The 11,974-nt window shown below is 41.3% G+C and overlaps 1 pseudogene; it reads right to left on the bottom strand.

Moving 5' to 3' along the window:
• Positions 1-11,627: 11,627 nt before the first annotated feature.
• On the bottom strand, positions 11,628-11,745 carry LOC126482533 (5S ribosomal RNA; annotated as a pseudogene).
• Between the last annotated feature and the right edge of the window lie 229 nt (positions 11,746-11,974).

Below are 11,974 nucleotides of genomic sequence, written 5' to 3' on the forward strand. Positions count from 1 at the left end.
CTTTTCAACGTTCAATTTAAATAATGTGGAAAATTTAGAGAATTTCATATTCACATTGGTTTCCTTAAACACTTCATCCCAGCTTTGTTTTGCTAGTTCATTTGTAATTCTTTTATTTTGATTTCTGATAAGTTTCGTTTGTAGGCTTGCAGCTTAGAGAATGATTCGATGCCTGATTTTAATGTTGTTATTTGACAGAGATGGTCTGAAGCTTAGAGAATGATCCGATGCGTGATTTTACTGTTGTTATTTGACAGAGATGGTCTGATAGTCCGAGATTTGCATCTACATTCAATTTTACCCTGTCCATATTTGTGGCCACATTGTCAATTACTGATGCAGTCATTGTAGTAATCCTTGTCGCACTATTGACCAATAGGGACATGCCAAATCTTTGAAGGATTTTTATGAGGGTGCTGCTGGATTCATTTATGATATTAGTATTGATGTTAATGTCCCCACACAGAATTATGTTGACCTCCTTACTTGAGACTTTATCTAGAACTTCTGTTAATTTATTGAAAAAAGTGTCCACTGGGAGATCTATACACACATAAAATAATTAATTTCTCGGTGATATCAAGCTCTGTTAATAAAATAGCTAATATTTCAAAGCACTTGTCTTCACTTACTGCACTGAGGTCATGTCTTGATTTGAACTGTGTTCCTCTCCTGATATAATTGCGTGATCCTCCTCCTATTGAAGCAGTTCTGCAGTAAGAGTTTGATCTTTCATACAATGATAATACTGCATGTTGGATATCTGTGTCTCTACACCAGTGCTCAGTAACACAAACTACTGTGCAGTCCAGAGATTGGAGCTCAACTTCTAATAGTTGTTTTTTTGTTTTTTATTGATTGCATGTTTTGATGGAGTATTGTTAAGTCTGCGAAATGCCCCACGTTACTCTTACCAGTGGTTTGTTTTTCTTTGTGACATCTGGTATGTGTGATATTTGCAGTGTTAAAACCTGGCTTGAGAGTATTTTTCAAACTGCTGGAGATACTCTTTGGGCAGGGCAAACGTCCCTCTAGTGAAGAGTTTGTCCCGTATCCGCCAGCACACTGACTGGCAAAATGACACGTCTAGAACACCAACCAGCACTACCGCACGGTGACGCAATATACACTTAGTCTTACCGCAGCTGCGTAGGCAACACTAAAACACGATACAATGCAGCATTAGGCGAGCCGTAGCATGGGATTTACATTCAGTATGACAAGGAGCTGTTGCTTATTTTGTAGCTGCTCACATACGAACCTTAAGAAGCGATAACACACAAAACATATACATATATCGGTACGCAAACATTTCATAACAATTCAGAAGTCAATTTCTTTCTCACACAACCAGTAAGTCACAATTGTGGCATGCAGTAAGAGAATAGCAACATATCATACCCCGGTTTTCCAACAGTAAAAATTTTCACCTTCTGTCCAAACACCACCATTGGGAAAAGCAAAAAGAAACTAAGACACGGCAAATGAGCCCATTCCACCGACTGCTACCCACTTTCCTCTCCACGACCCAGCTCACCTCGCTTCGGCCGAGTGCCACCTAGCTTTCTCCTTCGGCGGCCGATCAAGGACTAGCCTTTTCGCGGAAATTGACACGGAGCGAGACGCCAGGTCTGAGAGCTACTGGCAGAATAACCAAGAAGATAAGCAACGCAGTGCCTGAAGGAATCAGGAGAATTGTGAGGACCAAAGCTAAGACGGGTGCAAGATGTCAAAGTGGATGTAAAAAAAGTTAAGAATAGGAGGCTGGACACTACGACCTGAATAATGTCTACACGAGGCCAAGAATCGCGAAGCGCTCTCATTCCACTGATGATGACAATTACACCACATCTGAAACGCTTCTGTTATGTTGGTTTTCGGTTTTCCTATAGACCACAATTGTCAACGGCCTTTCCGCGGTAGTAACCCTGAAGTTAAGCGCTGTCGGCCTGGGCTAGCACTTTGATGGGTGACCAACCGGTCTGCCGAGCGCTGTTGGCAAGCAGGGTGCAACTCAACCCTTGTAAGGCAAACTGAGGAGCAACATGATTCAGAAGTAGCGGCTTCGGTCTCTTAAACTGACATACGACCAGGAGAGCGGTGTGCTGACCACATTAACCTCTATATCTGCATCCAGTTGTAACGCCAGAAATGCATATCCTCCTATTTCCATCTATTGTATTATAAATATTTTTCCTTATTTTGTTACCTGAAGATATGACATTTCTGTGTCTTTATATATTGTAATTGTTTTACTTATGTCGATGTATAATTGGTTTGTTTTGTAAATATTATTTGTATTTTTACGCTGGGTCTAGCCTAGGGAAAACTATGCTATCGAACGATTACATCGATAGGTCGTGTGGACAACCAAAGTGTTTAGGATCTTTGGTAGTGTTAACTCTGCCGAAGGAGCGCGGGCAGAGAGAGTCTGGCTGGAGTAGGGCGGTGGAGCAGGTGTGTTGTGTGACGCTCCTGCGAGTTGCCGCGCTTTCGGGGTTTGGCAGCATGTAATTGCGCTCGACTTGCTATGATAGTTTCTGACACGGTGTCACGGCCAGGAAGCAATAGCTGGCGCACATCATGAGCCCGTTTCTCCTGGTGACCGGGTCGAGAAGAAGGCGCGCCAGTATCCAGCTTCTGCAACAGCGACGGCCGGCAATGAGTGACTGTCGCCCCTCCTCGATCGACGACATCAATCAACCAACAAGGAAGACTGGAAGCACGTAAAGTTTTAGAACTGTATGGCAGACCTCAGCATTTCAAACTGTTCAATTTGCCTCACAAAATTACAACAACGTAGCATGAACCTTTGTTGCTCATTGCCCCAATTGCATTACCAAGCAGGGTCCCCTCCTTTTCTGGAATGAACCCGAATGTCGTTGAAATTCAAACGCCAGCATTAAATTAATATCATTCCATTTCCCTGCTTTAATTTCAAAGTTCAGTTAAAGTATTCATAGCTGGCTACAGTATTTAGATTACACAAGCACAAATTAAGAGTGCGAGTTTTGTTACCATATTTTAGCTTACCTGTGACTGCAGCTCAGCTTGGTACGTACTAAATTTTACTATTGTTAATTGTTCAGAATCATTTAATTCAAGTTCGAAGTTGAATCTCTTATTTCTAAATTGCGTAGATTCAAGTAGCTTTTGAAATGATTGTTGAGGTAGCCCAAGACTTACCTTATTTTATTGAATTTCGTAGTGCTTCAGAAACCAAGTTCACTATTAATTTCAGTCACTAAATTAACTTTCAATTTTCCGCTTTTATTAATTCTTTGCTAAATTAAGTCAGAGTGTAGCGAAATTTATTACTTCTGACAAACATTCAGTTTTCACACAACACGTGTCAACCTTCAGTTGCCACGCATTTAGTGCTAATTATGTGTGCATTAATCTCTCATTTTCAGTTATTATAGCAGATGTCCATAGGACTGTCGACCGTAATTTTCCCCAAATTTCAAACATATAATTAACGCCAGTTAATTGTTAACGTAACGACCGCACATTGCCTTTCTTTATTAATTTTACCGTTTTCTCAAAATTAATTTCCGCCAATTTCGTTTGCTTTTTTCCTTTCATAAAGATGTAACCCTTTCCTCCCTCTTTACCGACAAATTAACTTCGGTGACGATTGCTTTTCCCAAATTTCCATTAGTTGCATGCGGTTTAATTTTTCACTGTCATTAAGGTCGATAAGTGAGGGGTAGGTTACACAGTGACGCCTGTGGGCGGAGGATGACACGGCGGCCGGTCGATACCGTTGAGCCTTCATGGCTTGCTCGGGCGGAGTTTATAGACCACAATTCACCACCAGGTAGATCTGTGCTCCTGATGTACGTTCTCATAAATTTTGTCCTGAAATTTACGTTGATACAAACAGGTCTCTTTTGAGAGAGAATGTCCTATCAGCATGTGCTAGTCAGGATTCCAAGTCTTCTTTGCTACGTCCGTCATGTGTAATTCTGCTTCAGTGGTAGCAAGATTATTTCATTTCACTTCCTTCACTTCGTTTGTCTCGTACGTATACGAGAGAACCCCATTAGCACAACAAGGGTTCTAAACAGCAGATTGGTGACTATTGAACTTATCTTTAGTCATCCCAGTGCCACAATGTGTGAAAGGAGTGCAGGCTGACAATAAAAGGCGTGCGGTACGGGTAATGTTCAAGGTTCCTTTACGGTGATTCGTCGCACTATGGGAGACAATTCTCCCAAATAAAAGACGAGGGCTCACCAGCATCAAGTCCGCCCCCGGTAGCTGAGTGGTCAGCGCGACAGAATGTCAATCTTAAGGGCCCGGGTTCGATTCCAGGCTGGCTCGGAGATTTTCTCCGCTCAGGGACTGGGTGCTGTGTTGTCCTAATCATCATCATTTCATCTCCATGGACGCTCAAGTTGTCAAATCGAAAGACTTGCACCCGGTGAACGGTCTACCCGACCGGAGGCCCTAGTCACAAGACATTTACATTTTACCAGCATAAAGAAGACGCGGTCATAACAGAACCACCGGTCAGCACGGACTTTTTGATGAAACAGAAAGCGCCCCCCCTCGGTGAAAGCTGCCGATATCCGCACTTTCCGGCAAGTCATCTGCCAGACTAGTACATTATGTACAACCACGTCTCGACAGGCATTCTGATTTTGTTCTGATGATATCTGTATAGTGGTGTTAAATTTCACGTGATTCGCAAAGAGGTCAGTGTGTAGGAAAGACTGTCCCCGAGAACCAACAGTTTAGTCGCTCTGAATGCAACCACTGCGAAGGCGGTGGAGAAATTGGTTTCAGTAGTTAATTTTAGTTTCAAAATGAGGCGGCTTAATGCGCAAAATGAGTTTATCGCTTTTGGAACTGGCTGTGGAAGCCTTCGCATATGTGCAGGGTAGGCCTCTGTGTGAGCTGTGGGAATGCTATACGGAATGGGTATACCTGTCATTAACAGTACGCACAATTGCTTGGCTAGATTCGCATCGTACTTTTGTTGTGGAGGAGTGTATCCGTAATACTCAGCGGCCATTTTACATTCGTTTCGAACATGACCAACATGATTCTGTTCGTAATAAAAAAACTATTCGATTTTGGGTATCAGAGCTTAGAGCACCAGATTCTGCACAGAAAGAAGATCTATGGTCGACTTTGGACAGTCACAACGCCTGCAAATGTGGCGCATGTGAGAGCTTCTGTCCAGCAATCTCCAAAGAGTTCAGCACTTTAACAGTACAGATACCCTGTGATTGTCTGATAGGAGTGTAAAAAGAATTCTACACAGAGATGTTCACATGCATATCTATGGTAGAAATTTTGAGTGTTGTTTCCTAGACGGCCCTTCACGAAGAGACATCGCTTGGGCCCCGACTTATCAGTTTTCTCTTTGGAGACCCTTGAAAGCTCAATGAAGTGTCCAAACAGTGCTTCACAGTGCCGCAAGCACTTATGGAGGCAATCTTCAGGGAAGTGTCTGCCGTTCCACAAAAATGCCCCGAATAACTATGGAAAACTTCTGGGAAAGGCTTCGTCAATGTGTCAGCAGTGGAGGGCGCCTTTTACACGGCATAATTTCAAACAACCTTCTAATGCAAAATGGCTTAGTATTTGTTTGTCACTAATAAAAGTATTTTCTCTGTACCTTCACTTTATTGTAATTACTTTTTGAAATACGGGAGATTTTTTGACAGACCCTGTATGTCCTAAGTCCAATGTGTCATGGCTGAGAACATGGAATAACCTAAGCCCAACCATAGGTGGTCACGAAAATAGGACCCTGCTGTCACTGCATCACTTGTGGTACTTTTACCGCAGCTGGGCGGAGGCTAAGGGTGCTCCTCTTACAAAAGTCCACTCCTTTAAAAATGCGGTTTCTGTGGGCTACTTTCCGTGGCGGTATTGAGCTGACCATACGTTAATTCTGGCATAATCGTCAACATACTTATCCACAAGATTTCCAGCTCCTAGGTACATCTCGGAATGGGTCTATGTTTTGCAATTAACATAAAGTGTGTTTTGTTTGTAGATTTCACTGTTATCGTTAAGACTGGTCATAACATTCAATCAGTGAGACCGTAAGCAGAAAGTACTGACCACAATTGTCAGACAGACGAAGGAGGTAGGCTTTACGAGGAGACGACAGACCGTGCGATCCATCGATTTACTGAGCTTCGGCGGGCTAGTCGGGGAACCGCTCGTCTAGAATTCCAGTGAAAGGCCGAAGGATCAGTCTGAGATTAAGGGGAATCGCTGGAACACACCAAAATATGGTTGGTTGGTTGGTTTGAAGGAGGGGGGGGACCAGATTGCGAGGTCATCGGTCCCGCAAAATAAGGGAATTATTCTATATGGACCTATAGCAAGCCTATATTTCAAGGATTTGAAGAATTTGTGATTTCAGTAAGCTGCATACGTAGATAAAAGGAATGTCATTCAATAAAATTTTTCTGGGTTGTGACCGCATTGTCTACCGACGTTTCGGTTCCTGTTGCAAGCGACCTTCTTCAGTGTGTTTTTTGCTTGCAACAGGGACCGAAACGTCGGTATTTTATATATATTACAATGCGGTCACAAACCCAGAAAAATTTTATTGAAGGTGACAATGGCCGCGGAAGCCAACGTTCATAAAAAGGAATGTCGTTGATAACTGGGGCGGTGGTCAGTAGCGTCTTGCTTGTATTCGTACCGCCTGCAGGGGCATGTGGGCTGTAGCAGCCCTTTATGTGTCACTTTCTGCTCGTTTGCAGGAGGATGAACGCTGTCTCGTACTTTAGGTATTGTTGTTTTCAATACAATAATTTTTGTGAACCATCATTAATCGTCATTAGTTAACAAAGGATACAAAAGTACTACCTGATTATTACTGACTCACTCTCTCTCCCTCCTCCCCCCCCCCCCCCCACACTCTCTCTCTCTCTATCTCTTTCTGTTCTCTCTCTTTTTTTTTTTGTTTTTCGAAGACTAATATTGTTCCTAACGTGGTAGGCAATCGTGGTGCCTCGGATGTAATTTGTCATAGACTTTGCGAAAGCACAGAAAGCCTCTACACTAGTTACCAAAACTCTTTCGCAGGCGTTCTTTTAGTCGCCGCAAACCAGAATGAACGTTTGAAGCACAGAATTGTGTGGTAGTGTAAACAGCCTGTGGAAAACAGGAACAGAAGAGAATCGAAGCATTTGAGATGTGGTGCTGCAGAGGACTGTTTAAAATTAGATGGACTGATAAGGAATTAGGAGGTTCTCCGCAGAATTGACGGGGACAGAAATATATGGAAAACATTGACAATAAGGCGGGACAAGATAATAGGACATGTGGTAAGGCATCAAGTAATAACTTCCATGGTACTAAAGGGAGCTGTTCGGGGTACAAACAGTAGAGGAAGAGAGAGATTGTAAAGTGTCCAGCAAGTAATCGAGGATGTAGGCTGCAACTACTATTCTAAGAGGAAAAGGTTGGCCCGGGAGAGGAATTCATAGTGGGCCGCATCAAACGAGTCAGAAGACTGACAAAGAAAGAAGGAAAGAAAGAAAAAGCCAAACAGCAGAGTTCTCGCTTCCTCTTTTGAAAATTTCGAACTAGTACGTGACTGAGAAACGCTATATATCTATCGCTGCTGATCATGTTGAAGTGATACTTGTCCAGTGGCACAACTGGCTATAATACGATTTTGGATGTCGACTGCGGATAACCATTAACGAGAATGGACAGTGTATCACATTTACTTTAGTTATGAATCCTGTCCACCAATTTAGTGAAGAACACGATCCATCAAGTGAGACCTGGTGTTTCTGTATAATGTAACACTAACGTATGTTACTTTCACTTATACGCAGGTGAATTATTCATTTGATAATAAATGAAGCAAATTAACTATTTATTTGGAATATTATGATAATAATTGCTGTGTAAACAATGTTTTCATACCACTTTGAACCTAATTCTCTATGTACACATATTTAAACGGGAATAATGTTGTTTAGAAATTTAGAGACTATTTATGATAATGCTCTTTCATAACCTCCTTTATTCAATATTTCATTTTTTAGAGCTTATAATTCGAAAGTTTGCTACCTGTATTCAGCTTTTATGTAATTCAAAAGGATTTATTTCAGCAACATTAGTGTGAAATGAGATTAAAATTTTTGTATATTGTATATATTAGAATGAATTACAGTTTGTAAAACACAGTAAATGCAGCTTGCTTTATGAACAAAATGCTTCGGAAATGTGTTGTTACTAGTCAAATAAAATACATCTATTTTAATGCTAGTGATGTTAATGTCACTTAAGTCAGTGATGTTAATGTCACTTAAAAATCATTTGTTGTCACGGAAGATTTGTACGCAGAATTAATAATATATAAAACATGAAATTACTGGTGAATATTGTCGAAAAAATTCACGATTTATACAATGTTAGGAGTTAGTTGGCGGTGACGAGCAGGATGTGTAGAATAAAAGTGGCCGTTATAGGAATTGATTGTTTACTGACCACAGTTGGTAATATTGTTCGTAGATCATGCGTGGCATCAACAAAATAAATTTAAAAATGTGCAGCAGTAAAAGTGTTTTATATTCAAACAGGTGCTGAAAACTGAAGGTCGTTGGGAATGTTTACAGGAAACAGTCATCAACAGTCAAAGACGAATGAAGGTACCAGTGACGAAGATATTTGAACAGTGTTATGTATTTGCAGCCAACTGTTCAATTCTGCAGGCAATCTGTGTTTGTAGACAGCAAAATGCAAACAGTTTGAGTACGCCTTTGCAAGATAGATAAACTCTAAATTAATTTGCAAATTTATTCCAATTTCTGTTATGTTGTAGCTTTAAACAAGATCTTGTTTTAAAATGTAAGGACTATTAGAATATGTATGTATGGAAAACTTACATCGCAGAATTGCTATACCATACAAGCTAATCGTTGACACTTTTAAGACTGGGAATTTTGCAAGCGCGATTTGGAGCCGATGTGCAGTACGAACGTTAATGGACTGAGAAAACATTGCTGCAAAATAACCGTACATATCTGATGCGATTGTTCTCTACAGTGGCTTGGACAGGTAATGTAACTTAACCACGATTAATAAGACCACTTCAGCTGTATGACAAATCTTCATTTCTAATCCAAGAAGCTTCGCGGCGTTAGAGCCGCATTTACGAGGATATAGCTGTATGTACTTGTAAACAAAAGTAAAACGAATAAAGATGCTGTTTCGGTTGAAATGCAGTTTTACTATACACGAAGCTATATATGACAATATATATACTCACATTGCACATAAAGTCGCTGAGGAATGAAATAAATAGGAAGTGCAGGGAAGCTAAGACGAAATGGCTGCAGGAAAAATGTGAAGACATCGAAAAAGATATGATTGTCGGAAGGACAGACTCAGCATACAGGAAAGTCAAAACAACCTTTGGTGACATTAAAAGCAACGGTGGTAACATTAAGAGTGCAACGGGAATTCCACTGTTAAATGCAGAGGAGAGAGCAGATAGGTGGAAAGAATACATTGAAAGCCTCTATGAGGGTGAAGATTTGTCTGATGTGATAGAAGAAGAAACAGGAGTCGATTTAGAAGAGATAGGGGATCCAGTATTAGAATCGGATTTTAAAAGAGCTTTGGAGGACTTACGGTCAAATAAGGCAGAAGGGATAGATAATATTCCATCAGAATTTCTAAAATCATTGGGGGAAGTGGCAACAAAACGACTATTCACGTTGGTGTGTAGAATATATGAGTCTGGCGACATACCATCTGACTTTCGGAAAAGCATCATCCACACAATTCCGAAGACGGCAAGAGCTGACAAGCGCGAGAATTATCGCACAATCAGCTTAACAGCTCATGCATCGAAGCTGCTTACAAGAATAATATACAGAAGAATGGAAAAGAAAAATTGAGAATGCGCTAGGTGACGATCAGTTTGGCTTTAGGAAAAGTAAAGGGACGAGAGAGGCAATTCTGACGTTACGGCTAATAATGGAAGCAAGGCTAAAGAAAAATCAAGACACTTTCATAAGATTTGTCGACCTGGAAAAAGCGTTCGACAATATAAAATGGTGCAAGCTATTCGAGATTCTGAAAAAACTAGGGGTGAGCTATAGGGAGAGACGGGTCATATACAATATGTACAACAACCAAGAGGGAATAATAAGAGTGGACGATCAAGAACGAAGTGCTCGTATTAAGAAGGGGGTAAGACAAGGCTGTAGCCTTTCGCCCCTACTCTTCAATCTGTACATCGAGGAAGCAATGATGGAAATAAAAGAAAGGTTCAGGAGTGGAATTAAAATACAAGGTGAAAGGATATCGATGATACGATTCGCTGATGACATTGCTATCCTGAGTGAAAGTGAAGAAGAATTAAATGATCTGCTGAACGGAATGAACACTCTAATGAGTACACAGTATGGTTTGAGAGTAAATCGGAGAAAGACGAAGGTAATGAGAAGTAGTAGAAATGAGAACAGCGAGAAACTTAACATCAGGATTGATGGTCACGAAATCAATGAAGTTAAGGAAGTCTGCTAACTAGGCAGTAAAATAACCAATGACGGACGGAGCAAAGAGGACATCAAAAGCAGACTCGCTATGGCAAAAAAGGCATTTCTGGCCAAGAGAAGTCTACTAATATCAAATACCGGCCTTAATTTGAGGAAGAAATTCTGAGGATGTACGTCTGGAGTACAGCATTGCATGGTAGTGAAACATGGACTGTGGGAAAACCGGAACAGAAGAGAATCGAAGCATTTGAGAAGTGGTGCTATAGACGAATGCTGAAAATTAGGTGGACTGATAAGGTAAGGAATGAGGAGGTTCTACGCAGAATCGGAGAGGAAAGGAATATGTGGAAAACACTGATAAGGAGAAGGGACAGGATGCTAAGACATGGGGGAATGACTTCCATGGTACTAGCGGGAGCTGTAGAGGGCAAAAACTGTAGAGGAAGACAGAGATTGGAATACGTCAAGCAAATAATTGAGGACGTAGGTTGCAAGTGCTACTCTGAGATGAAGAGGTTAGCACAGGAAAGGAATTCGTGGCGGGCCGCATCAAAGCAGTCAGTAGACTGATGACAAAAAAAAAAAAAAAAAAAAAATATATATATATATATATATATATATATATATATATACTCACATTTATTTCATAATTTAGACCAAACCATAAGCAGTAGATGACCCAATATTCGTTGTTCAATAGCGATAAAACTGTTTAACCATCAAAATGTCGGTAGTCCAATTTAAAATAGAGCAGGTTGCAGGGAATATCATCCCGATATAGGAAAACTAGAATAAGAATAAAGTCCAGTGTAGCTCCTTTTATTTTGTATTTGTATTCCGCTGCGTACGTTGTTACGTGCATGCGCTCGTTTACCTTATCGTCGCCAGCGCCGATTCAGCTCAATCCGTTTAGGGCTCTAGGCGGTCATTGCGGACCTCCTGTTGCCACTACTACTACTACTACTACTACTACTCCCGAACAGGCCATGAAGGCCACTGGATGCGGATACGGAGGGGCATGTGATTAGCACGCCGTTCTCCCAGCCGTATGTCACTTTCCGAGACCGGAGCCGCTATTTTTCAGTCAACTAACTCCTCAGTTCACCTCACAAGGGCTGAGTGTACCCCGCTTGCCAACAGCGCTCGGCAGACCGGATGGTCACCCATCCAAGTACTAGCCCAGCCCGACAGCGCTTAACTTCGGTGATCTGACGGGAACCGGTGTTACCACTGCGGCAAGGCCGTTGACCCTGTTGCCACTACGGTGTTAAATGTTAGGTACATCTATATGAGATTTTATGTCTTCCTCCCTCTAGTCCTTTCATTTAGATGACGATCTATTTTGAAATCAGCATTTTATCTAAACATGACTTACGGTGCAATGCAATCGAACAAACTCTGCTCTTGTCGATGTGAATGCAGCTTTCACCATCTACCAATATCATCTGTTTTATCATTAACATCAATACGATTTATCA

Source organism: Schistocerca serialis, chromosome 5, assembly GCF_023864345.2.
Source record: "Schistocerca serialis cubense isolate TAMUIC-IGC-003099 chromosome 5, iqSchSeri2.2, whole genome shotgun sequence".
NCBI lineage: Eukaryota > Metazoa > Arthropoda > Insecta > Orthoptera > Acrididae > Schistocerca > Schistocerca serialis.